The following is a 27,768-nucleotide window of genomic DNA, read 5'->3' as shown; positions in this document are numbered from 1 at the left end:
TGAAACTCCTCTTTTGCGGAAGGAGGAGTATACACTGCTACAACCATTTTGAAGAATAGAGTGGCATAATCTAGCAAAGGTGAGGATACCTTTTTCTATGACCCAGCGGCTCCATGCTCAGATCCACACCTAGAGGAATGTGCACACATGTCCCTAGAGGGGACAATGTACAAGGATGTGTGGAGGAAAGGATTTGGAGAAGTAAAAACTGGAAACCCAAATGTCAGCAAAAATAGAATGAAAAAAATAATTTTAGTATATTGCTACAACGGTGCCCTCTATCACAAAGAAAATGAAAGAACTCCAGGTATATGAATGACTCTTAAAATGGTTGAGCAAAAGAAGCCAGACTCAAAAAATAATAACATATTACTTTTAGGGGTACATACAGTCTATCCTCATGATTTTCAGATTCCTAACTTACAAATTCAATTATTCTTTAAAATGCCTCTGAACCCCCTACCCCCAAATAAACACTTGGGTGCTTTGAAGGTCATTTGAGGACATGAACAGAGCAGTGAAAAACTTGAGTCACCCAATATACGTGACAGGTCAAATGCAGCGAGGCTCTGCCTTCTGGTTCCAGTGTCCTTTTGAGGTCTATTTAGTGCCACATTTTTGTGCTCTTTTATTGGAGATTTTGTTTTGTTTGAAATGCCCGCCCCCTACCAGCCCATAGCTGAAGCCTATCTGGTGCCCTTTAGCCCAAGAAGGCTGTCATGTGCCTTGCAGAGAAAATACATGTTAGATAAGCTTCATTCAGGCAGGAGAGATAGCACTGCTGGTCTTGAGTACAACATTAATAAATCAACAATACCATTAAATAAGGTATCTTTAAACAGAAATATAGATACAATTGTATCATTTAAGTTGAGGATGATGATGTAGGGATAAGAGGCTTGTGGGAACCATCCCCTGTAGTTCCCCTAGGAGCCAAGATTGGGTATTGGCTAATTCCGTGTTTTCGGTGACTCTGCAGAACATAACTGTGGTGAATTAGCAAGAATCAACTACATTTAGAGGTAAAAATATAAGTAAAAATAAGGAGTTGATTACTGTAAACATCAGATTAGTAATTACTGTGAGGAGGGAGCGGAGTGTGATAGGAGAGGAGGAAGCAAGAGATGGGACACTGGTGAGATTGTACTTCTCCCCTGGGTGTTGGTCACAGGGGTGTTTGCTAAAGAATAATTAGTTAAGCATTATGTTTATAGCTCATGTACTTTTTTTACATATATTAAAAACTCATACTTTTGGACACTAAGGATATCAACATATTAACAGCATTCATTCTCTTAGTAATGAGAATAAAGATAACTTGTATTCTTTATACTTTTTTTTCTTTTAAAAAGGTTTTATTATTTAGAGTAGTTTTTAGGTTTACAGCAAAATGGAGCAGAAACGATAGAGTGCCTACATACTTCCTGCCCCTATACATGCATACCCTTATACTTTAGAATATTTTCCACAATTAATACATTTGTGACCAAAAATTAATAAGTGTTGTTACAAAAATAATCTCCCCAGCCCATTCAAAGTATTAACTGTACTCTCTAGAAGAAGGGTGTGTGTTAGGGGTAAAAGATACTTTAGACTTTGTTGCACCAATCCATAGTTTAGGTTGTACAAGACAGCAGCTCCCAACTGATTCTGTTTCTCTGCTTTTTCAGTCATATGAAATCAACAAATATTTACTGAGCACCTTTTATGTGCAATAACTAATTCTTATATTCCACCTTTCTCACTAAGGAATTATGTTGACTATTTTAACTTTTTTTTAACTTTAGTAAAGTTATTATAGCAAATCAATGGTGCTCCCCTCCCCCAATCCCTTCCACTGGGGTACAGGGAAGTCCAGGAGGACATCTTTGATGCCCTGCTTTGAGTAGGCTGGACAATATGTTAACTACACTGTCTGTGACCCCTTGGCCATCTGGCATACTTTTCTATACAGTCTACTTTCAGGGAATATTTCCTGTTTGGGCTAGGGGGAGGAAAAGGAGGGTAAAGGATTTCATAAGAATCTAAATGTCCACGGCTGAAAACAAAAGAGAATCTAAAATTAGCATTGGTGGCCCAAGATACCTCAGCTTAGCAGTAACCCTGGGGAGAGGGGATTCCTCGAAAAACAAGCCTAAAATATTTCACTACATTCAGAAGTCAGAGCAATAGGAAAAAAAGCACTTCTGCCGAGGACAATGTCTAGGAGGGTTAAGTTAAATTCCTGCAAGCATACAAATCTAAGTCCGGATACCATGAAAGGCGTATGAGGCAGAGAGATAAGAAGAGATGAACTCTGGTGGAAAGGCCAACAGTCTCTGACTCCCTTTCTTTCCCCCAAGTGAATAGCTGACTTCCCTCTAATTCTGGTGTTTATTCAATAGTCTAAACATGTGGAAAATTGTTTCTGATCCGATTTCGACCTACTCAAGACTTCTTCTGCACTCTGTACGTATCTTCCTTGCCTGGGCCTGCTCCTCCAGTGTGACTGTACCTAAAACACATTTTCTCCCCATCATCTTGCTTGGCCTCCACGGTGGCTGGCACAGACTGCCAGGAAGGAACACAATCTTACCAGGCTTCAGGGCGATTTTTCACCCCTTGTTCCTTTGATTCTGAAGTGCTTATTGACTTGACTGGAAAACACTTTAAATGATTTTCCAGCAAGGTCACCCTTTCCACTGGAAAAAAGAGTTTTAACATCTGTGAATATAAACAAACCCAAGGAAACTGATTTTTATATTCCCCTCTAGTTCGTGTACTTCAAAACCAGTCCATCGAGAAGTCAATGAAAGCAAAGATAGCAAAACACCATTAATTCTCATCTCACAAAATTAGAATTTCTATTTGTTTCCAAACTTGAGGTAGATCCAAATTTACTCTAGAATCTTTTGAGTTACTAAGCAAATTTACAGGGGAAACAAGAATTTTCATGTAAATGCTTAATGAAACCATTCCTGTTGATCATTTCAAATTGCAAATCTAATGATGTCACTGTCTACTTAAAACACTTGGGAGCTTCCCTGTTGATAGTAGAACACAGCCTCCTCACCTGGAACACTCCATGAATCTCAAGCCCACTTTATTTACCTTTCACCATTCTGACTATCCTATGGTACATTCTAAGAACATGAACCTCCTAAACACATAGCTCACTAAATATTTGAATGTTGTTGAATGGGTAGCATTTTGCTTTTATAAACTTCCCATTACCTACTAAATGCAGCTGGATAGAATGGAATATGCAGGTACAGTTTATTCTTTCTTCTCAGCTTTCCCACTCCTCTTCCTCTGGTTGGGTAAGTTCTTGTTCACCCCAGAATTGAATGATTCCATTTATGTGATGTTCTTAAAAAGACACTGGTGGGTCCAGTCTCCCATGGATTTTACAGCAGGGATAGATAGCATGTTATCCAGTCTGGCCACAGTGACTGGTTCAAGGATGGACATGTAACTTAACATCATTCATTCATGGGGTCTAATACATAAATGATGTTCTTTCTTGATCTTATACCTAAATGTATTGGCTTAGGGGGACCAGAGCTCTTTTTGCATATTATATAGCAAACATATATATGCAAAATGAAGTCTTGAAAGAAGGGAAGATGACCCAAGCAAAAATAATTTGGGCTCCTGGATCCAATTGTGCTTAAGGATAGACCTATCCTGAGACCTTCTAAAATATATGCTCAAAACTGCCATTTTTCCCCCAAGGAAAAAAGCAAGATAGGTTTCCCTCATTTGAAGGTCTCTCATGATAAGCCCCCATGCTCCTCTCAGTAGTTGTCACGTGTCTTCATTTCCCCAGGATTCTCTAGATGGGCAAACTTTTTCTGAAGGGACCATGAAGTAACTAGTTAAAATTATAAACCAAGAGTCAAAACTGAGGAGAGTAAGTAGGTACTTTATATAACCATTTCAAATGTTAACTGCCTAACAGTGGAAAAACATTCTTATCTCACAAACCATAAACCCAATAAACAGACACCTGCCCAGATCAGGCACAAGGGCCTTAGTTCGCCACCTCCATTCTTGTCACACTGGCACTAGTCGACCTGTGCTGTGGGCATACCTCAAGCTTTCCAATTTCCATGTTCCTGCAGTGCTGCTGTTTACACCTTCAGTGTCTCCTCCCTGCCCCTCACCACAGCGCAGCCACTTATATTCCTATATTCCATCCAAAGGCTGTTTCAAATGCCACCTCCTTCCTGAGTCTTCTTTGATATCACAACGAGTTACATCTTTCTCCTTTGAAGCCTCAAGGACTATGATTTTCTTCCAGTCTTGACCCTACCTTGTACTGTCGTTATTTTACCACTTTTCTATCTCTTATGTACTGTGAATATTTAATAAGCCTTTCTGGAAGGGACCATATTCAAAGGCTGTATTTAAAAAAAGAAAAAGACTTCTCAGGATCAAAGTCAAAAGTTGAGGCAAAGGAAATATGAGTCCACCAGAAACTAAGGGCAAGACTGCTGGCAGTCAGGGAAGCCAGGCTTCTGCATCAGAATCGCCTGACGTAAAACAGCACTATTCTCACATGGCCTTGTCAGGACAGCTGCACAGACAGCCCCTGGTTTGTGCACCGAAGATGATTATGTTCAACAAATACTACTGGTGGGGAGTTTTGGACATTGTTTTTCTGTTGTAGGGAGGGAGACAGGCACGCTGGATGAATTCCTATGTTCTAGCACTCAATTTCAGTCACTCACTGGCTTCCTTTTTCACGATGAATGGGTAATGTTGCCCACTCTCAGTCACACACACCTCAGTCTCAGGACTTCTGCCTTATCTGTGAGTCACCTATGTTGTTAAAATACAATGTTTTCTTAATATTTGTCTGTAAATTGATCACCTTAACAAAATGTAAACATTTTGTTTTAGTCCATTCTAAATAGTAAAAACTCATTGTTATTAAGATAAGGAAAAAAGTTCATCCATGCACCATTTAAAATCATTATGGGTATCTCAGTGCCACAAGGCTCATATTTTGAAAATTTCTATTCTCAGCCATCAATAATTAGAGTTAAATTAACTAATAAAAAAGTTTCTCTTCACTCAGGCAAAGTATTTAGTCATTTCATATTTTTCCATCTTAATTTTGATATCATGTGTCTCTATTACTCACTAATAAGGATAACAAAAATCAACATTGATGAAGGTGGGCACAGTGGACACACCTATAAATTCAGTGATTTGGGAGGTTGAGGGAGGAGAATCCCAAGTTTGAGGTCAGACTTGGCGGATTTGGGGGTATAGCTCAGTGGCAAAGGGCCCCTGGGTTCAATTCCCAGTACCAAAAAGTAAAATAAAAAAAAAATTAAAAATTATGGAAAACTTACTATTCCCAGGAGAGTTTAAAACAGGTTTGTTGAGGAACAATTTACAAACCATGAAATTAACCCACATTAAGTGTACAAATTTTAGTACACTAATAAAATTCTATAACCATCACCTATATCTAGTTTTACAATATTTTAAAAACTAGATATAGGTGATAACCTATAAAATTCCTTTTTTGAGGGGAAAAAAAAGTCCCTTTGCCATTTACAGTTATCTCTTCCCTTGTTTCCCAGCCATTGCAGCCATAGTCTAGCTCTGTAGATTTTTCTCTTTCTGGACATTTTACAAAAATGGAATCACATATTGTGTGTGTGTGTGTGTGTGTGTGTGTGTGTGTCTGTCTGTCTTGTTTCTTTCACTTAGGACAACAGTTTTGAGGTTCGCCCATGTTGTAGCATGAATAGTGGTTATCATGTTTATTACTAAATTCTATTCCATTCTATGGACGTCTGTTGTCTTTTGGGTAGTCAGACTTCTGCACAGATTGTGGATTCAAGTCCCTTATTAATGATAATATTTGTGAATGTATTTCTCTAGTCTGTAGCATGTCTTTTCATTTTCTTAATGGTATCTTTTGAAGAGCTAAAGTTTTTAATTTTGGTCAAGTTCAATTCATTAATTTGTTTTTTTTTTCTTTTATGAAGCGTGTTATCATCATCATATGTAAGAAATCTTGACTTTACTTGAAGATTTACTTCTAGAAATTGTCTGGAAATGTCTTTATTTCAACTTCATTTTCGAAAGATAGTTTTGTTGAATACAGAATTCTCAATTGTCTATTTTTTTAAAAGGACTTTGAAAACCTGCCTCCCTCTGTTCCTGACATCAGGCACCTGCGGCTCAGGCAAACCTCAGGTGCCTTCCCCTTGCTGCATCCTTGATAATTCCTACTCTTACCCTCAATCTACTGGAGCCTCCTCATTTAATTGAGGAAGCACATGTTGGGAGACATAACACACACACACACACACACACACACACACACACACACACATTAGAGGCTGTTTTTGAGTAAATATCCTCAAAAAGCCTCAGAAGTGGGTCCACTGGTGCCATCTGTTACAAGGGAAACGAGAAACCACCCGTCTGCCTGAACTCTGCTCTTGTCGAGTGTAATTACCTTCCTGGTGAAGGATTTGAATCATTGCAGTAAATCCCTTATGCAGCACACATTGTATTAGGAAGGCATTCTGACCCGAAAAAACCAGGGTTTTTGCTCTTTCTGTCCTCCAAAGATGTAGAAAACCTCAGCTATGAGAGCTGGAAGAGTGAACTGGGCCTCAGCTTTGTTTGCTGCTGAACAATAAATATTTGTTGGGCACTCTTCACCCTGCTGCAGACTGGGAACTTAGCAAGAAACAAACCCCATGAGGCCTCTGTCCTCAGGCAGCTCACATTCAGCGACAGGGAGATGCAGCTTGGGAGAGCTCAGGCTGGTGCAGCAGAGCAAATATCAAAGCTTCTACATGCACTTTGGTTAGATTATCCTTGTAAGGTTTGTATTTTATGTACTTTCTGATGTGTGTAAATATAACAATTATTAAGGTAGGTTTATATTTCACAAATAAGCAACTAGAAACAACAAACATATTGGAAGTACATCCCCAACTATATTTTCTTTTAGTATTTTTTCATCATGAACGTGATGAAAAAAGTTTAGGAAACATTTTGTGTGTGCCTGAGTATAAAACAGACAATAAACAAGTAAATAAGCAAATACGATCATTTTAGACAGGATTAAGAACTAAGAAAAAAATTAAAATCAGTTGGTGTGGAAGGAGATAGCTGGGTGGGAAGGGTGTATGGTGGGGAGATTTGAATTCCTTGATAGGGTGACTTCTTTCTGGAATAACATCTGGACTGAGATCACAACAAAGTTTTCAATGAGGGTTCACTCATTAACTATTTAGCATTAAAAGAAAAGTAACCTCCATTTCCTCCTAAGCTCCCTCACAATCTCTTTTTGTTTAATCATAGAGCCTTTTCCCAGGACAGTGTACAAACTTAATGGAAAGGGTCCCATTTTGAAAGAAAGACCCATCAAAAGGAGATCAGTAATAAATGTTGGCTTTGTTGTAGCAGAATTCCCAGTAGTAGCTGGTAACAGCAAAACATATTTTTCTTACAAGAAATTGTTTCTTGGTAAAGCTGAAAAGTTTGGGGAAACAAATGCTTGCCTTTTCAATAATAGCTCTGTGTTCACTAAAAAAAAAAAAAAATTAACATACACAAATACATATACATACACACTGCTTGTTTCTTCTTGAAAAAGATAAATTACACAAACAAACAAACAAACAAACAGCCTAGAGACTTCTCTTCCTCTGGGTAAACTGCCACAGTTCTCTAGGGGACCCACCACATGGTTGGATCTATAGTTATCACACTTCCTTATTTTAGGGCACCCTGACTTCACTACCTGAAGTACAACATTTCCCAAGTTCTACTCACTATTTTCACTACATTTATGTCAATTCACTTACAAAGTTTTACCTGGCAAGAGAATTACAAGCCGGTCAATTCTGTTCTGAAATAATTAGCCTATATTTCCAAATATCTCCCCCTGAAACGTGGGTGAGGACGAGCTTTCCATAGTGCCCCCCTCCACAACACGTCTCTATTAACCCCTCCTTCTTACTGCTGCCCAGGGTTATTGTGACTAAATGGTAATCTGAATATACTTGACATCCTGTCATTCTCCCAGGAAACTATGGGAAGAAAAGGAGAATCCTTCCAAGTAAGAACATTACAAATCACAATTCAGCAAATTACAAAAGTGAAAGAAAATGTTTTGTCCTTTTTTCAAAAGGCCTCACACTAGCAGGCAATTGAGTGAATCCAACAGGGTTGGGACCTAAGGATCTATGATTTAAAAATGCGATTCCTTCCAGGCCTCGTAGTTCTGATGAGTAACTACAGATAAGAACCATTGGTCCTTGGTTTCTAGTGTTCCAAGTCAACTTGGAAATGAGTGGGAAATTCATTGCACAGGTACTTTATATGGTAGCAAAATACCTTTTTGGTTATTTTGTTCCTCTAAAAATTTTCATTTGTCTGCATGGATTTTATTATTGTTTTTGGCTCTTCAGAGATACAGAAGTTTCTTGTGCACTAAATTAATAAATATTCAATGTTAATCTGTGATTTGATCAAAAGAACTAAAGGAGTTAGTTCTAAGAAGAGAAGGACCTTGGCTGGTGTAGTTTGGCAAAACTTCCTGTAAAATGGGGTGCTCCTATTTTCCTTTTGGGGGTTTAAAATTAAGAGGACTTCAGCCTCCTTGTAGAATCAAGGTCAAGAGCAAAGTGGGTCCCTGCTGAGTCTGGGCTGGGTGCTTCTTCTTGTCACTGACTTGGTCCAACAATCTTGTGAGGGCTGCCCTGATTTTGCAGAGGGGAAAGCTGAAGGTTAGAAAAGTGAAGTAATCTCTAAGAGGCGAGAAGTGGCAGTGCTAGACTGAAGTCACTCAGCTGGCCCCAGAGCCTGCTGCTCTCCTCCTGCCTCCCTGTTGCTGCTTCCACAGGGCTGACAGCTCCTGACAAAGTCTCTAGCACACTCACTGAACCAGCTTGGCGGACCCAAGGTACCTGCCTGCCCCATACACAGGGGACTTAGAGGGAATTTGCTTGAATTGCCCTAGAGCCTGTTGAAACAGGCAAAATCCCAGTTCTATGAACTTATAAGTACACATTAAATAGAAAATAAAGAAAAATGGTTTGGAAGCTTCTCAATAGTTTGATGGGCTGTCTGTTTTCAGAGAACACCTGTCATACGTGATAAACAGACTTCTAACTGCAAACAATACCCTTAAGAGTAGTGAATTAACAGTAAAGAGCAGGAGTTGGGGTCAGATAGCCCTCAAATACTAGTTTGAATACTGGTTCTGCCACTTAGTCGCTGTGTCACCTGCGGCAATTTATTTAACTTCTATGTGCCTCGTTTTCCTCCCTTGCAAGATGGGCATCATTAATAATACCTACACCTCCAAAGACTGGTGAGAAATAAAGGAGATTTTATATACAATGTACTTAGTCCATTAAGGCTTGGCACACAGTATGTGTTACTAGACGGCAGCTGTTAGGATTAGGATATGCTTGGCTGGTCCTGAAAAAATGGCTCTTCTGTTTTAGAATGAAAACTAGTTTTAAGGACATGGTACTTGGTGCTTGTACCATCCATAAATCCCGAGGCACTGATCCAAACAGAAGTGAAAATGAAGAGAGACGTGTACCATCTAAACCTAACAAAACAGAAAGAGAGGGCAAATGCCACGTCTTGAATTCTGGATATTCACGGAACAATTATTAGCTCTCTTACTTAGCACAGTCCTGTCACCGAATCTGCACAGCAAAGCTCCCCCATGGAGAACGGACAGAGGCAAGTTCACAGGTGCTCAGGCTGTGTTACCAGTGGCAAATAGGCCCACGGGTATCCAATTACCTGTGCCCAAAGCTCAGAATTTCATGTCCAATTGGAGTTGTGGATACCAAGCTTTGGCTCACTTGCGAATCTTCGTTAAACCCCAGGGTCTTCTTTCAGGGCAGGCCAAGAAGAGCTGACTGTTTCTCTACTGGCTCCCTCAAAGAAGAGCTGATGGTATCATTGAAGGGCCTGATGTGACAGCAAATGGGCTGGGAAGAAGGGGAGGGTGGCCATCACCCACCATCCACACTCAATTCTAGTGGAGACAGGGAAAAAAGCCTGGATTCCAGGGTGCTCCCGTGGACAGCTTCCTGAGAAGCCCCACATGGAAATGAAGTGGGGGACACAGTTGCAGGGTAATATAGCTGCCCCTGGGTATCTGATGGGGGGGGTCAATTCCAGGACTTCCACCTAGACCAAATCTGCAATAAATAGTCCCATGTATAAAATGTCACAGTATTTGCATATAACCTACTTGTACCCTCCTGTACGCTTTAAGTCACTTCTAGATTACATATAATACCTCGTGCAATCTAAACACTAATTATACAGTTGTCATCATTCCCCAAACAATCAAGTATAACAACCAAAGTCTGTATATGTTCAGTACAAACACAATTTTATTTTTAAAAATACTTTTTATTTTTAGTTTGCTATGGGTTAAGTGTCCCACAAGGGTTCATATGTTGAAATTTAATCCCCACTGTGAGGTATTAAGAGGGTGGAAACTTAATCTGACTATCATTTGGAAGGTGATTAGAATTAGCTAAGGTCATTAGGATGGAGATCTTATGATTAAAAACTCATACCTTTAAAAAAAAGAGGGAGCCAGGCGTGGTGGTACCCACCTGTGATCCCAGTGGCTCAGGAGTCTGAGACAGGAGAACTGCAAGTTCAAGGCCAGTCTCAGCAACTAAGCAAGGCCCTAAGCAACTTAAGGAGACCCTGTCTCAAAAAAAAAAAAGTACAAAGAGCTGAAGATGTGGCTCAGTGGTTAAACATCCCTGGGTTCAATCCCTAGTATCAAAATAAATAAATAATAGAAGGTTATCACCAGATATAGCCTCTTGACATTGGATTTCCAGAAATATGAACGAAAATAAACCTGTTTTTTTTTTTAACAAAGTAACCTGCCCCAGGTATTTCATTATGGGAATTTATGCAAAATGAACTAGTACACGGTTGATAGAAACTGAACATGCAGAACCCACAGATATGCAGGGTCAACTGTACTTGCTTGAAGTGGGTGGGCTACATCCAGGGATACTACCCGCTCCGAACAGCAGCAGCATACAGGTTTCATACAAATGCTGTGAGGGACAGTGCTGCTCACTCTTATAACATTCTGCGTGGTGGCTTTCATGGTTCCCATCACTAGGCTGGAAAAGCAAGGCTGTGCCGTATTCCAGGACATCAGGCCTCTATAAACAGCTGAGTTTCTTGGCATGGCAGTTGGGCCTCTGGAACAGCTTCCCTCCCTTCTTTTCCTTCTAAGCCACCAGTCTCTCAACATCTAACTTCCCCTCTCTCTGTCCTCACCTCTGCCAATAGGCTAACACTGGTTCCCTAAGCAGGGTGGTTCCTTCAGGACAACCAGCCTAGAGAAGGTCCAGTAAAGAACTTCCCATGGTATGTCCACAGTGTGTGGGATGGGCAAGCCCCATAGAGGCAGGTCGAGTATGGCTGGGAACCTTCATTCTGCTCACTGGCCTGGTGACTTGTCTCATTTCCTTCCTTTGAGAGCCAGGAAAATGTTGCTCCAAGGTCATTTGTGAGGACTGGAGAAATCAATGTATACAAAGGGCCGGGCTCTGTCTGGAACGTAGAAAGTGCCCCCAGACATAAAAGCAAGTATTGGCATTTAGTGAATTTGATAAAGAGGTAGAACTAGGGAAAGGAAGAAAAACCTTAGTATTTTGATAGCTGTTCATATTTTTCTAAAGCAAAATTAATCAGGAAGGACTGTAGGGGCTCAATTCAAATAGTCAAAGATAATTCACTTTCTTTCCTCTTCTTTTGTTTATGGCTTAAAGGGGACAGGGTTGCTCCATAATATCTTTTTAATACAGAAATATATAATATTTATTTTTTAATTTAGTTGGACACAATATCTTTATTTTATTTTTATGTAGTGCTGAGGATTGAACTCAGGGCCTCACATATGCTAGGCAAGTGCTTTGCCTCTGACTGAGCTACAGCCCCAGCCCAGAAATATATATTTTTTAATACAGAAAGAAAATTCATTATTTTTGTTTCTAGCTATAAGAGGAATTTAAGCTTAATGCGAAAAAACTAAGAAACAATAACAGGCAGAAAACAAAACAATTCCAGCCATCAATACACCCACTTTAGACATGACTGTATACCCACTGGAGACTGTTTTAGAACCTTCATGCTTGTGCACATATGCATCCATTGTATTTCATTTTATACATTTAAATGTACCATAATTTGTTTACTTTTTATTATGCTTTTTTTCCAGTGGTGATTTATTTTGAAACATCTCCATGTCAATAAACAGATATTAGCATCACAGTGTTTAATAGTTGCACTGTCTAGTTCATAGCTGTGCGATAACTGCCAAAGCATTACCACTGTTGGACATTTATATTATTTTCTTTTGTTATTATAGATAATAAAAATCTTTTCACCTTTGTCTAGATCTCTGATCATCTCCTTAGGATAAACAGCAGAACGATAACAGTCAAGTCCAGGACAAGCCCATCACAAGGCCTTGATTTGTGATGCCACATTGCTCCTGAGAAGGGTCTTGATGATTTATACTCCTACCCACAGTGGGGCAATTTGGTCTCACACATGCTTCTTTACCCCTCCTTCCCCTCTTTTTCAGTTTCTTGGGTAAATTGGGTTTTGCTGCTTCTGCCTAATGAACCAATCAAAACAGCTAAGACAAAAATGGGACAGATCCAGTCTAGGTTCAAGCCATCACTCCAAAACAACTGGGCACTCTAAGAGGGGACTTTTCTGAACACTGTTTCAGAAACAAGGGGGTTGGTAAGAGATGGAGGGTAGGTTTGTTTTCCATTAGCCCCTTCTCCTGAATTGAGAATGACTGGCTTCCTCCAGTCCATCAATCAGCAAGTTGAGTCTGAACAATGAATAACAGCAAGGGAATGAATGAGCTTATATAGAGAAGGGATCCACACGCTGGGCACACACACACACACAGGCACCCACTCTGCAACTCCAGCTGCAGGGTGCTGGACGCGTGCTGGCAGGTAAAACATCCTTTGACAACCTTCATGGAATCAAGGCGGAATGCTCCTTACTCATTTTGCTTTCTAAAGGGGAGAGAACAAGGAAAGCTATATTCAATTAGTTTGGGTTAGAGGCCTGAACATTTGTAATGAGTATTTTAGCAAGTTAAAAAGAGTCATTCTCTACCCTCAATGAGCAGGAAAGGCAGCTGGCGTTTCAGAGTTGGCAAACCCCTCCTGAAAGATCAATGTTGTCTCTGTATTTGATAGACTGATCTGGTTCAAGGTTTATTTGTTGAAATAGATAATGTAATATTCAGTCTGTCAGCAGGCGCACACATACACTATTCTCTCTTAACCCCTTCCCCTCTGTGAAATTTCCAGAACATGAATCTCTTAACCCTCATTAGAGAGTTAGGGTTTCTAATCAAGAACAAAGAGACTTTTAAACCATGTGGACACCATGAGTATAGGAAGGGAGAAAGAAGAATTCATCCTCAAAAACTACAACTGTGCAAACTTTTACTGAAACTTAGGAAAATAAAGTCCTTCCCTAAGCTCTTCTATTCAACCCTCCACCCTGTAGGTCCTCTGCCTGCTTCAGAAGACAACAGGGAGAGGCTTGCTCTGAAGCCTGTGAGGATCAGGAGAATTGCTGTGGAGCCCCCAAGCTCACAATGGGATTTGGAGACCTACCCTGGACATTAAGGAGCTGGTGGAAGAAGCCATCCTCTGGTATGCCTTCGCCTAGATCAGGCCTAGATGGGAGGTAAGGAGTAGCCTCTGGGAGAACCCTGGGAGAACATCCACTGGTGAATGCAGCTGTTGCTTTCTGGACAACCCACAGTCTGCGTGCGCAGGGAAGAGCTCGAGAAACAAGATGCATGGAGCCAATGCATGACAGCAAGCTGCTCCCGAGCAGATGATGGACTGAGGGAGAGTTTTGCAACTGCTCAGGATGGTGTAAACTCTTGCTTCGTTAGTGCCAAAGCCTAGGGCTTCGTGTCCTTCCCGAATAGGAGCTGACAGGAGTTAACAACAAGTAGCAGTTGACATTTACTGAGGGCTGCTTTCAAGGCACAGAAGCACACTGCTGTCTCTACCTCCTTCATTCCACAGCAAGCTCAGCAGGTAAGTCCTGTCATAATACAGATGAAGACACCATAATTCATGAATTTGGTGCACTGGGAAAACACCAAAACCTTTCAGGACATCTTGCTCTGGGGCGATGCCAACCCAACTCCTTTTGCTCAGCTCCTCAAATACTTGGCAAAGCACTGTGTTTACACGTCTTTTGAGAGGTTATATGCCACAAAGAACAGCCCAAATTCCCCTAAGGGCCTTATCTAGGAAAGGAAATTGTGTTTTGTTGTTGTTGTTGTGTTACATGAGGCATAAGAAGAATAACTCTAAAACCAAATCAGTCAATTTGCTGTCAATGTGTTGGGTTCGGATGGAGTTGATCAAACCAAACATGGGGCTATCACGGCTCTTACCAATTGGTAGCACCAACTTTCCGAAGAACTATACTGTATAGGATCAGGAGGACTATGATTAACCAAAGATCATGCCCTCAAGAAATTGGTGTTCTGAGTGCAATGGTGCATGCATGTAAGTCCTAGCAACTTGAAAGGCTGAGGCAGGAGGACTGCAAGTTCAAGGCCAGCCTCAGAAATGTAGTGAGACCCTACTTCAAAACAAAAAATAAAAAAAGGCTGGGGAAGTAGCTCAGTGGTAAAGCACCCCTGGGCTTAATCCCTAGTATGTAAGTGTGTATGTGTAAATAAATAAATAAAAAAGAAAGGAAGGAAGGAAGGAAAGAAGAAAGAAAGACTGGGAATATAGCTCAGTGGTAAAGCGTTCCCAGGTTTAAATCTCAATAAAAATTTATTTTAAAAAAATTGGTCTTCTTGACATAATTTATGGAGATGACTAATTATACAGGACCTAATTTTGAGAAAAGAGTGGTTAATTACATCATATGTAGGAAATTGCAGGCATTTGAACTATACAAAACTCAACTGCTATATGAATTATCTCCTAGGCCAATTACTTAAATACCTCAAATGTTTAACAATAACCCAGATTCAAGAAATTGTTTAGAGGCCCCTGTGCCATCCACTTGCATGTAGAATAAAATGAGAAATGATTTTGTAAATCTTCTGTATTAATGACAGGCTTTGGATAAATGAGTTCACAGCTTACTGACAAGCTGAGTTTTATTGTCTTTTAATAAAACAGATACACTTAACAGGTATTCATAAAGCATCAGAGCAAGGACCCTGGCTTCTGGGAATCCTGATACATGAGACAGGATGATCCTTACTCTCATGAGGCTCACAGTATCATGAGGAGAGACAGACAGCAAGCAGGGAGGTGAATCACTAGGCAGGAATGTCTCAGAGACAAAGCGCTTTGACGAACATAAGGCAGGGTGATGTGGGAGACCGCGGTGGGTGGGGGTCAGAATGGGGAAGGCAGGAAAGAGCATGTGAGAACCAGGAACAACCTCTGGAGACAGCTAAGGCCCTGAAGTAAAAATGGATATGGTTTGTAAGGGGAGCAGAAATAGCACAGGGACATAAGGAGCAAGGGAGGCAGCCAGGCGAGGTTGAGTAAGGGAGGCAGGGGTGAAGGGGCTAGGCCAGGAGGAGGAGCTTTTATTCTACATGCAACTGGAAGCACAGGGGGCTCTAAACAATTTCCTGAATCTGGGGGTATTTCTAAACATTTGAGGTATTTACAGAATTAAAAAACAAAACAAAAACCCCAATTTCAAAGATAATGCCATCTCTTAGGTTGGCGGGGCTGTGGGGGGCAGAATTCCTTTTTGCAAAATGGACTGGCCAGAAATGCTTTCAGTATATTTTATTTATTTACTCATTCATATAATTTAAAAAATATTATCAATATGTTTCAGGCACTGTGTTTGACATTCAAAACAACTGAGAAGGGCATCTTCTGTCCACAGAGGATATGAGATAAATAACCAGGCAATGGTGATACACAATGTCTCCCAAATACGCAGATATTCTACCCAGTCTGGGGGATGGAGATGGGGGGAACAGGGAGAGGGAATTAGGAAAGGCTTTCTGAGAGAAGTGATGTTTAATAACAGAGTTCTAGGAGGTGAGAGGAAACAGGGCAATGTTGAGGAAGTGAAACAAGTTTAGTAGGGCCAAAGTAGAGCATTTAAACAAAGGCTACAGTGTCAAGCTGGGGTGTATCCCCAAGGCCTCAATTAATAAAAGGATTCTTGAGTTTACAGGATCAATGAGGGACCATCAAAGACTTTTATGTAGGAGAGTGATGTGTTCAAGTTTGCACCGTAGAACAACCTTACAGGTTACCCATAGAGAATGAGTGGGAGGGGCCAGTCAAGGATCAGGAAGAACAGACTGGCAAGACTTGGGTGAAGGGAGGGGCAGTCAGAATGGAGTCCAGTGGGCTGATGTGAGAGCAGCATAATCAATAGATCTTGAACACTGACACCAAGTTGGTGATGGAGAAAGGAAGTGGCCAGGTTTCCAAACACCAGATAGAGCATGGCGGAATTAATGGAAACAGGAAAAACAGAGTGAAGAACAGGTATGGGAGCAGAGGAGGAAGGGAAGTGTTCCTTTATGACGCTCAATTGGCATGGTGGCTCAGCAGACATTTGGATGTATGGGTCTAAAGAACAGGTAGAAGATCCAGGATAAAGATATCTTTGGCATATTGTTGGTAACTGGAACTATAGAAGGGATTGGGATCAACTGAAGAGTTAAGAAGAGGAATTAAAACTAGATTCCAAGAGAGAACAACTTTTAAAGGGAAAGGAGCCCTCAAAGGAGATAGAGAAACAGCAAACAACTCAGAAGAGTGTGGTGCTGCTAAAGATAAATCAAAGCTAGTGTCAGATGTTGCCAGAAATCAAGAACTGAGAGGGTCCATGGGGCTTGACTGGGAAGTCAGGGAGATCTTGGTGATGAGTAGTGTCAATGAGTAGTGTCAAAGCAGGGACAAATTCCAGATTGAGTGGAAAGAGAGGGAGACAGAAGGGATTCCTATATTTAGTCTCCAGAGTAAGGATTAAAAAAAATCAGCACAGGACCTTCACTATAATAACAATAGGAAGGTGAATTTACTAAACATTTGAAATAACTCCAGATATTTAAAAAATGGGAAACAAAAGGACCATTTTGGAACAAATGATATTAGGCAAGAAAAGGCCCAAAAAACCTTGGGATTTCTCCTCCTAAATACCTTCTGGAGTGGCCACCCAACAGCTTGGAGCCCCAAACTCTGACTCCCTGGGAGTCAAGCCCCAGGTATAAGGAAGATGATTCAGTGGATTCTAGACTCTAACCACAGCTGCTGCGTCTGTTTTGATCTGCAAGAGCAGCATTCAGGAAAGGCAATCCCAGCTAGTGGTCTAGAATGCCACAGTCAGCACATCCTGGGAGACCCAGGCTGATCTAGGAGTTGATGTGGTTAACTGTCCACATCAGACTCCACAGCTCTCTTTGTCATCTCTCATTCAGCCACCTAACTGTAGTCTGTGCCACCTTGATGACAGGAAAGGTATTAAGGTGAAGAAGAGTGGGATCCTGGCCCAGATTTAAAGCAGTTCAAAGTCCAGCACAGAAATCTGGCATCTGAATGGATGCCAATTGTGTATTAAGTGTTGGGTTCCGTAGCCTGGAGTCATACAATGATTTTCAGGTCTGCTACTTATAAGCTGTATGTCCTTGGGCAAGTTAGATGAACCTTCTAAGCTTCATTTTCCCCACAGGAAAAGCAGAGTCACTAACAGCCTCTCTTGGGGTAACTGAAAGTGAATGTGCCCTCAGCTCAGTGTCTGGCACCAAAGGAGCCCCCAGTGAATGGCAGCAGCTGCTGTTATTAAGTATAGTGACAGAAATGAGTACTGGTACTGTGATAGTGCTGAAAAGAGCACCTAATGGAGCCAAGAGGGAGAAGCTCAGGAAATGCACTCTGGAGGAGATCTCAACAAATCCTAAAAGGAACAGGAAATGTGGGCAAGGTACGTAAGGAGAAGACCCCAGGCAGAGAGAGCTGAAATGCCTCACTTTTCCGTCTTCAGACAATGAACACGATGCTGCTTTTCTGGGTGTTGATGCAAACAGAAAGAAAACTTGGAATCTGAAGATCCAGGTTCAAAGAGAAGCTTCCAGATTAAGACTGCCCCAAAGGCTTCAAAAGGCCACTCCCACCGCCTCAGCCTCAGGGGCTCTCTTTCACAAAATGTAGGAAATAGTTCCCTTGTACCCCTCATTCAATCCATATTTATCACATGCCTATGAATAACACCGTGAGGTTCTGGGGAAATAATAGTGAACAAGAAATGGACATGGGCTGGAGGCATTACTGCTTACTACAGGAATCAAGAGAAGAAAATGAGCAACTACGGTATAGAATGCCAAGCACTGCAGTTGAGGTTAATGCCAAAACTCAATGAACCACTCTGTATGGAGTGGCTCTGAAAACTGGAAAGCTGGAAAGCACTATAAATTCCCAGTACAGGTATTGAACCCAGGGGCACTTTACCAGTGAGCCACATCCACAATCCTTTTTATTTTTATTTAGAGACAGGGTCTCACTGAGTTGCTTAGTGCCTCACTGAGTTGTTGAGGCTGGCTTTGAACTTGTGATCCTCCTTCCTTGGTCTCCTTAGTTGCTGGGTATAAATACATTTTGTAGTGTTATTATTATTCTTGACAATAGTACTAGCCAGATTCTAAATCTCCCAGGAACTTTTTTCCAACTTCTGGTCTGCTCATGGTACCTTATCTCCAAGGGAACTATGGGTCAATGTACATATCAAATACATACTCATGCTTGCTATAGATATACCATCTGTGCCGGTTCCCTGTAGACTGGTGATCAACCACAAGAGTGTCTTGGCATTCAGTGAGGCCCCCTCACATTGGGGAACATTTTGGTTGGTGATCTTTCACACATTTCATTAGTCCAAACTCTATAGGCTTATGATGTGGCCTGATTGCTGACTCTTCTATTCACCATGTACTACATAGCAAATGTAAGCTAAGTACTGTTCCGAGAAACTAGGGGTAAAGAGACACACAGATGACCCCAGGTTTGAAGATGTTCAGTTTAGTGAAAAAGATATCTGGGAATCAATATGATGAGATGATAAGATTCATGCTAACCTGTATAATAATGAGTGATCATATATCACCAAACTTGGATAGTCAAAGATGGTACAAGTGAATTTACACCTGGCAACAGGCAAACCAAGATATATGTTCCCTAAATGCGACATAAAGGTTAAATGGGTTGCTTAAAGTATGACAGTTGAGTGCCAGAACCAAAGCATATTGATTCTGTAGCCTAGTAAGATGTCACTCACATCTTTGCTTTCTATGGAACTAATTACAACCATTTTTATGGTTCCTTGCAATATGTAATTTTCTTTGCACATTGAATCCTAAAGGCATTTGTGGATTCTGGGATTATGAGCTGAAAATTGCATAAGGATGATAATCAGACACCTGAGCCCTTTTATGGTAGAAATTTTCATTATAGTACTGAAAGTTAAGGTTCAGTGCCAAATGTAGACTTCTGCCTAAAAGTCTACTACTAAGGTTAAACTCTCATCTACAGGAATGCCCTCCTCAGGCACCAAAATGAACTGCTTTTTAACATTAGTGCTTTAAAGCTTTCACTAAGCCACCCTGGGGCTAAGCTAAATTAATTTCTCATTCTTAGACTGGCTGTATATATTCAGTGGTGAAAGGACTTCTACTTAATGCATCTGAACACAGAGGTGATGATGTTCCTGGTAGGATGCAAAAAACTCTTGGAAACATTCACATTACAGTGCTTCGGAGTCATTGTCCTGCCTAGAGGGCTCACCTGCTAAACCTAGAGGTAATTTCCCACACAAAATGTACTTTCAAAGCAAAGTCCCATTGGATTAATTCCCACATCTAAAAAGTGTGCTTCTGGCCATAAACATGAAACCAGACTTGGCTGGTGAGTCTCTTTTCCATAGTCTACTACTGAGCATCAGATGTCTCACTACATAGGTGACATGACTTTTCATTTTTCTTAAGGGACAAGAGCTTCCCTGACATACACCCCATAAAGACAATTCTGTTTCATTGTCACATGTCACATTATAGTCAGGAACATAAGAGCTGAAGGCAAAAAGTCAAAGTTGGTTAAAAAAATTCCTCAGGCCAGTTGTCTCTTAAACCTAAAGCCAGAATCATAAAGAAACCCAAGCCTGTTTTGGAAAAAACATAAAACAAGTATACCCTCTCTGATATAGCCAACAGACAAAACCTCTGGGCCAGGGCTGAGGCTACTGATATCACTCTCTTACCTGCCAGGTGCTCAACCCCACCAGGATGCTCACTGCAAATGCCTGCTGTTCTCTGCCTGTGAGCTTTAATTCTGGCTCATGCCCAAGGAAAACCAGCATTGCTGGAGATAAGAACCCAGATGCAAGCTTCAATCAATGTTGGAATAGACATTGGAAGACAAAGGCACCATCTTCCTTGCAGGTCTGTTGGCAAAACTCATGTTTTATGTTGTCTTCTAAGAGTTTCTGTACCGCATTAAAACAGCAGATGCCCATAGAGGTAACTACTTCATAAAAAAGTTTATAGCCTCACTTTTCTTTCTTATTTCCTTAAGCCACTACCAGTGTTTGCTTGTAATCATCAGTGTCTCTGAAATCATCCAAATGAAGTATTTGAATTCAAATCCATGTCTTGGGTTTGGCTGCAGAAAACTTCTTTGCTAGTTGCAAATTTAAATCTATTTCTTTTATTTCATTAATTTCTAGGAGAATTTCTTAATTATTTATTTTCTTCTTCTTACTTTGGGATTAATCTAGTCTTCATTTCCTGGTTGCTTAAGATGGAAGTTAACATAAGGGACTTGAAACTTTTTTTTTTTTTTAAATGGGATTTGAGGACTAAAAAATGACTACTGACTACTGCATTCAAGGATTTCAAATTTTTTGAAATGTTTTGTTTTTGTTTTCATCCAATTTAAAAGATTTTTAATTCCTATTTTCATTTCTTCTAAAAATCATGTGTTACTAGAAAGTTATTTAATTATCAAATATTGGTGGATTTTTCAGAGATCTTTTATGTTAATGATTTCTAATTTTCCTCCACTGTTGACTGAATATAGTTTAAATGATATGAATCCATTTGAATTCACTGAGACTTATTTTATGGTCCACAAAATTGTCTATCTGGGTAAATGTTTTACATGCACTTGACAAAAATGTGTTTTCTTTTGTTGCTGGGTGGGAATGCTAAAAATGTCCATCAGATCAAGTTGGGTGATTGTGTTATTCAAATCTCTTATATTTTTAGTAACTTACCTCTTTGTTATATCATTTTCTGAGAGAGATACATTGAAAACTCTGACTACAATTGTGTATTTGTTAAATTTTTCTGCAGTTCCATCAGCTTTCATTCACGAGTGTCAAACTCCATTATTAAGTACATAAACAATTAAGATTGTTATGTCTTCTTGATGTATTTATCCCTTTAGTATTATGAGGTGATTTTCTTTATAACTGTGATATCAATATAGCCTTTCTTTGCTTAAGATGAGCATGGTAAACTATTTTCATCCTTTTACTTTTGTTTATTTTTCACATTAAACTTATATTTTGATTCTTTTACAGAAACAAACAACCACCAACCCTTCTAGGCCAGGTATTGAATTTTGAACCAAATGAAATGGGCTGTTCATTGAGAATCAATTACATTTTCACATTTATTATTCTTCATAGAAGACATGTTTGTTTAACCTTTTCCAGTAAACACACAAACTTGGGTAAAAAATTTAAACCCCCAACTTTTCTAAAAAATTTCTGAAGATATCTTACATACTTGCAAAAGAAAAAAAAAACTGTGCTAAGTTGAGTTATGGCGGATAAACCTTTCGCCATGATAACATGACAGACAACAAACACATTTTTGTACTCTGGCATCAAAGAGTGCCACAGTCTGGTATCTGCAGGTACCCTAAGCATTTTATATATGCTTTCTATGGGCTACCTTTCAAGGTGTTTACTAATCCTTAACTATATATAAAGTCTGCCAGCGTAAGTCTGACTCTAGATACTTGGATTTTATGTTATAATAATTCCACATTTAATCATTTGTGAAAAAACAAAAAGTAACAGTTGGCCCTGTATAACCTAATCAGCCTTAAACAGGAGACAGAACTTTTGGGACTTCTTTTATGTAGCAAAAATTCTAAGAGCAGGAGCAACAAGTATTCTGGGCACACAGGTTCTCTCTGGCATCCTTCTTGTAACTCCCTATCAAATTTGAAATGTAGTTAAATCACAGGTTTCCACTTAAGCTTGCTTATCTTTTATAATGGACTTGGACACATATCAAAGAACCTGCTCATGTGTACTTATCAGTCCCTGACAGGTATGAGGCTTAGGAATTCAATATAGGACTTTATTGCTCACTTGTTTAGAAAAAGATGTAGTGCATCAGCCAGTATTTGGATGAGGGCTCCAATTACTTATGATTCCAGGTAATCCTATATTGCTGCAGGGTTGCCTGGTCATAAACTACAGATTTAAAATACTCTTAGGATGGATAATTCACAACCATGGGATAGAGGTGCATATCTACAAATAAAATATATGAAAGAGAATGGAGAATGGAGACTTCTCTGTTGTTTGTTTTGGAGAATGGAGACTTCTCTTTTTAATTTTTTGTATGAATCTATTATTTTAAATGACTATTATATCAGCTTACAAAATTTCCAAATAGTAATGAAAGGATATTAATATAATAGGGTAGATGGAGAAAATAAGTCTCCCTTCTCACTGACCCCATCTCTGGAAGTAACCATAATTAAAAGTTTCTTATATTTTCTTCTAGATAGTGCATGAACATGTAAGCTTGTCTGTATGATTTCACATGTTCTCCTTTAAAGATAAAACAAATAGTTACAAGTTATTCTTGTTGTTCTGAACACTGTTTGTTTTGCCTTAACATTTCCTGGAGATTGCTCCCCTATTCATTTCAGTGGCTCCGTAACTATTCCACTATTGAATCAGGCCCCTACCAATGAACACACAGGTTGTTTCCTGTCTTGTTTATGAATGGCAAAAACTTGGAGATGATGAAATAGAAGAGGCACTCAACGAATACTGACATTTTGTCTTACCCATTGCCATCCTTCTTATAGAAATACTGGTGTCCAAGCAACACAGAGAGGCTCTTGGAAGAAATGGATGTTATCCTTCCTGCTACTTCCCACAGGAAGCTAAAGCCCCTCTCTAAAGCTGATGAGATTGGGTGCTGCCTTAAGCAGCAGCTGAATCTTGGGAAGAGGAGCTACTCAGCTTTGCCAGAACCAGACTCATCATGTTGGACAGACCAGACTCCATGTGTAGGCAGCCTCCACCAAAGCCAATTTCTCTGCAAAGAGGTAAATTTCTTAGGTTTAAGGAAGCCAAGTGTGTGGTCCAGGTCCAGGCCATTCTCACACCACACAGCATGATTCAGCACTCTACTGCTATTGGGCTCTGACTTAGGACACACATAGCCTTTGGACAAAAATATCCCCAAACAGTGAGATGGTGAAAATGTCTGGAGGTGGACTGCCTGGACTCTGGAAAGTTACTTAATCTTTCCAATGTTCAGCTTCCTATCTGTAAACTGAAGAAAATAACAGCAAACTCAGAGGGTAACTATGAGAACTAAGTAAAATAATGCATTTGTGAACTGCTAAGCAAATGTTTGAGTTTAGTAACGGCTAAGAAAATATTAGCTATTATTAGTAATAAGCAACCCAAATCCGCTCCCCCCATTTTTAAAGGGGAGCAATCTTGGCCCCATCTACAAATACCATCTGTATGAGTTCTGGTCTAGGGTCATCCTCCACTTTCCTGATTCTACTCTCCATGCCTCCCCCCCACACTTCCTGCACATCCTGTAGAATGATTTAAATCTTCAGAGCACAGTGTTTTGGGCTTATTGTTAGCACTTGCATTTCCATTTGTCTGCAACATCCCCCATCTTTAGATGCAAACTTTTTACTCACTTCCGAAGATGCAGCTCAGAGGGCAAGGCTCAGTATCCTTCCTCTGGACCCCACTGCATCCTCAACCCATCTCCTTTTCAGCTGTCATGTTCCCCAAAGGGACCTGGGTGCAGGTCTTCACAGGCATCAAATATTAAATTCGCAGCACTGGAATGTGCTGGCATGCTGTAGGCGATGGTAACTGCTTGGTGAATTCAAATGAATCCCGTGGAAACAAGGATTCCAGTCAGCATAATTTCCTCAATAAAGCATGATCTACACCTCTGACATCTTCTTCCAATTAACAACACTGGTATCTGCATTTCTTTTATACTCCTATAAACCTCAGTCCACAACCACCAGGTGTAGGTCCTGTGAACAGCAAGGCTGACAGACAGCATGAGACTTCCTCTAAGAGGGATCCTAGCTTCCAGCCATCATCCTGCAACCAGGCAGATCACCAGAAAACCACTTGCTTTCTCTGGGTACCACAGTAAAAGCACATTTAAATACTTCAGCTTAACAGAATACTGCATTAAACCAAAACCAATAGGAGAAATAGCTATATATGTAGAACCTCATTTAGTTTTTGCATGAAACTGCCATCAAAGACAATATTTATTGTGCTTTAAAATCATTAACATAGACTCTCATATGACAAGTTAATATTACATCTTGCAACTCAGGATGAACTGGTATGATTGCTTTGACTAGTCAATGGAATTATACAGCCCCTCATGCTTTTCCCCTTCTTTATTATGGCTGCTACACCTAGCAGTTGGACTGTTTTATGATGAATTAATTACTCTCTTCCTTTCTTGGCCTGTATTAATCTGCTGTTGTTTTTCTTCTAAAGTTCTGCTCCACCATTATGTATTTTTAAAAAAGAGTTGACAACCCTCATGTTCCTGGATTTTGTTTGGTGATCAACAATGCTCAGAGGACAGGTATCACCAGATACCTGGCACATGTCACCTAACTGTGCTCCCAGCAGACAAATATGCACATATAGAACTTGTCAGGACACAAAGACTTGAAATAACAAATTCCTGTACTGAGTAAAGGCTTGCAAATCTTGAAAAATGCTGCTCAACCGAGTCTTGGCTGGTATGAGGAGATGAGAGTCCTATGTGATGGTTGCTGGTACAGCTTTTGAGATGGATAAGATACCCAGGCTGTAAAGCTATCATTTTAGTAAGTGTATTGAAACCAGCACCCAGGGGGACAATGATACCTGGGTTCCAAGAAAAAAAAAGAAGGAAAGGCAAAAAAGTGAAGAGGAAGTTCAATTCCCCAATCACCAGCCTAACATAAATGGGAAATGCAATGAGTAGACCCTAGGAGAGTGCCAAAGCCAAAGATAAATGCTGGGCTTGCAAACATCCTGCTGCCGCCTCTTCAATCTGGAGAGAAGTATAGTGACATCCAGATGGTCAGCTTTTGAGGGAAAGTTTTTACTTTTGTTTTCTAATGGCAGAAATAGGCAAATGTAAGACAAATCTAATGAAGATGAAAACAGGCTGCTCACCTAAGACCACAGGGTTATGGAATGCTTCTGGAGGGCTGAGTACCTCCGGCAGCACACTAAGTATCATGAGTGGGCTCTCTAAGGTTTGAGGCTTGGGAGAAATGAAGTATGCCACAAAACTGTGTCACTTCCACTCCTAGTGACAGAAGAAGATGCCAACTGATTCCTTGTACAGGATGGGCTGCGTCAGCATCATCTCTGTGTACCTGTCAATCTTCAGGATCTTCTGGGTGAGCCACACCTGGGACTACAAACCAAGCAATGAGGGACCAGTCCCCAGGACTGTGGGGTTACTGGCTTGGGTTTATACAGGCCTCAGTTCAAATTCTGGTGATCTTGGGGAAGTCATTTTATCCCCCCCAAACCGGGTTTCCCTATCTGTAAAATGGGGCTGTTGATAGTGGTTGTTTACTACATCGGGTTTAGGAAGATTAGATAATGTATATGCAACCTCTAATCCAGTGCCTGGCAAGAGTAGATGATCAATAAACATCCAACTGACTATTCTTCCTCCCAGGAATGCCCTTTCTTTTCTACTTTGTGCTTTCTGTCCTGTGTTATAGCTTATTCCAATTGTTTCTTGCTCTGCCCTCCCTCTTTTGCTCTTAAGCTCTAGCCAATGGACCTCTTTCCTTACGTACTCATTCTCTGTTCCTGATTCTCCCTGTTCTTGTTAGCTCCCCAAACTCCCCCAGTGTTTGAACTTGAGTAATATCAGAGAGTTAGAAAAAGAGAGAACATGTCTGGGCTGCTTCAGTCTCTTTCTTTACACCCCCATATTCAGCAGCTTGTCATAACCCAACCACTGCCCATGGGAGCAACTGAGCTTAGTGGCTGTGGGTTGAGGAATTCTGCACTCGGACCCCCCATACTGCCTGGGTTCAAATCCTAACCAGTTCTACCCTCCCATACCGTAAGTAACCTCTTGGTGCCTATTCTTTATGTAGAAATTGGGGATGATAACAGTATTGTTATAGTACCTCAGGGGCTGTGATGATGAAATAAATGCACATAAAGTACCTGGCACACTGGTCCTTACTAATGAGTTTACCATCATCATCATCGTCTGTCTATAGAGATGTGATTTCAATCTTTGAGAGCAAACTTTGTTCTTAGGGGTATGAACCAAGCACTGGAGGATCAAACTAAGGTGGAATTTTCCACCTGGCAGAAGAATCAGTTCTTACTTACACTCAAAGGTTTTGGACAACGTGACCACAGGTTGGAGACTTTCCGCACAGCTCATGAGCTGGCTTTTGGCTGGCCCACTGTCTCTGGCAGGACACCAGAAGATGCCAACACCAGATGACTGCATCTCAGGAGTTCTCAGAGCTGCTGGGCCAGAAGATACACTGTTCTTTCACATGCATAGCTCTTACAGAAGAGTCGGGGCCAATCCTTTTCAGATTCCTTTTCCTCTGGTTAATCAAATTCTAAGATGATCACGATGACTTCTTGCAATGCTGTCATTAAGACTAATGGGGCCAAATTCAGCTCACCGGTGGTTGCCATATGTTCTCTAATGATCCATAATGGGCACCAATAATGAAAGCCTTTTCTCAGAAATTTGTTTTTTAAATGAACTGACACTGTCTAGGGCTAAGTAAGAAGATGACATTGTCTTCATTAAAAAAAAAAAACTATAAAATATATTATTCTTGAAGGGGTCAGTAAAGTAGGAATAAAATAAATTAAGCAACAACCTTTTGGACTCAAAAAAAAAGATGGGGGTGACATTCTCAGAGAACATTTAAGGAACTACGGGTATGGGGGAGGCAGTATAGATCTGTGTCCTGGAGTATGAATTCATCAAATCCTTCGCTAGTTACTTTTGAGAAAGGCCCACTGTAGTGAACACCTGGGATATGGGCCCTCTCCTCTGAGGACTACCCCTTATCCATTCTCAAAGTCCATGGGTTTTCAGGTCAATCCTCCCAACTCTACTCAGTCAAGATTGAACAAGAGTTGCAGAACTAGGCCAACAGAGTATATTCTCTCGAGGCCAGGGACCAGTTAAGGGATGGGGAAGTCTTCAAAGGAGTTGGGCCCAGATCGTTGTTCAAACTGTTGGGAGGGACAGACTCTTTTTTTTCCTGCTGGATTTGGACTTCTATGGAAGAAAAGACCATCTTACAATCAAAAGAAAAAGGTTTATCTAAGAGGAGAGTCAACATAAAGGAGGGCTGTGCTGAGAGATGGTGACAGCTGGGTCCC

General features: G+C 40.5%; 1 protein-coding gene and 1 long non-coding RNA gene across 10 annotated transcripts in view; one reads left to right on the top strand and one right to left on the bottom strand.

Moving 5' to 3' along the window:
* Positions 1–27,768, bottom strand: part of Arhgap26 (Rho GTPase activating protein 26) — a 411,269-nt gene that overhangs the window by 28,992 nt on the left and 354,509 nt on the right. The gene's annotated exons all lie outside the window — the stretch shown is intronic.
* LOC107142277 lies at positions 13,322–26,628 on the top strand. Of its 3 annotated transcripts, none has more exons than XR_007350612.1 (5): positions 13,322–13,752; positions 14,003–14,114; positions 19,716–19,877; positions 20,342–20,515; positions 23,190–26,628. It is a non-coding gene; the product is annotated as an uncharacterized LOC107142277 (long non-coding RNA). The 3 variants fall into 3 exon arrangements; XR_001503537.2 differs by having other exon boundaries at positions 13,322–14,114; positions 23,190–23,432; positions 25,695–26,628; XR_001503536.2 differs by having other exon boundaries at positions 13,322–14,114.

The sequence above is a fragment of the Marmota marmota genome, unplaced genomic scaffold, assembly GCF_001458135.2.
Source record: "Marmota marmota marmota unplaced genomic scaffold, marMar, whole genome shotgun sequence".
NCBI lineage: Eukaryota > Metazoa > Chordata > Mammalia > Rodentia > Sciuridae > Marmota > Marmota marmota.
This window is presented reverse-complemented; position numbering and strand designations above follow the sequence as displayed.